This window comes from Gopherus flavomarginatus, chromosome 5 (genome assembly GCF_025201925.1).
Source record: "Gopherus flavomarginatus isolate rGopFla2 chromosome 5, rGopFla2.mat.asm, whole genome shotgun sequence".
In the NCBI taxonomy this organism is placed as follows: Eukaryota; Metazoa; Chordata; order Testudines; family Testudinidae; genus Gopherus; species Gopherus flavomarginatus.
Window position 1 is genome coordinate 7,621,149 of NC_066621.1, and position 947 is coordinate 7,622,095.

Here is a 947-nt window from a genome sequence, read left to right on the forward strand (position 1 = left end):
AGAAAATGGTTGCAATTGAATTTTAAGACAAGACTTGACAAATGGTTATAAGAAAGAGAAAGGGAAAGGAGGAGAAGGGGAAAGTGATAAGATCATGTAGTAACTCTGTCTATAGTGCAGCTTGATGAGTCAGGTTCAACTACATGGATAGAGAGAGACAAACAGAGTTCTTGTTCGACACTCAGTTTTTGTACAGATTTAAGCATTTGATTTTGGGGTGTGATTTTTCTACTGGTATAATTAAATCAGTACTCCCAAACCCCTTGAGTATGTCCAACTCTGTCTGTGGTGTGTGTGCTATTAGCGAGTGTTACCTTCTGGCTGCAATGGCTTATGATTGTTATGTAGCCACCTGTAACACACTGCTCTATACAGCAACTATGACCAAGAGAATCTGTGCCAGGATGGTGGTTGGGTCGTACATCATGGGCATTGTGACTTCATCAGTGGTCATTGGTTCAATGTTCACTTTGTTTTTCTGCAGCTCTAATGTCATCAATCATTTCATCTGTGGTATCCCTCCCCTGCTGTCACTCTCCTGCAGTGACACATGTACCAATGAAATTATGCTTTTTGCTCTAACAGGCTTGGCTGACCTAAGTTCTGTTCTAGCAGTCCTCGTCTCCTATTCCTTTTATTACCCCTGCCATCCTTCGGATCCATTCTGCTGAGGGCAGGCACAAAGCCTTCTCCACCTGCTCCTCCCACCTGATGACTGTCACCATTTTCTATGGGAATCTTCCCTATGTGTATTTACCTCCAAGTTCCAGTTACTCGCTGAATACAGACAAAGTGGCCACTGTGTTCTACACAATGAAAGCCCCCATGCTGAACCCCCGATCTACGGCCTGAGGAACAAGGGGGTGAAGGCTGCCCTGAGGAAAATAATAGACAGGAAACATATTTTCTCCTTTCTGAGGATAAAATCTTCTAAAGGACCTATATAA

At 43.3% G+C, this 947-nt stretch overlaps 1 pseudogene; it reads left to right on the top strand.

Moving 5' to 3' along the window:
- The first annotated feature begins 269 nt into the window (after nucleotides 1-269).
- LOC127051406 (olfactory receptor 1019-like) lies at nucleotides 270-947 on the top strand (annotated as a pseudogene).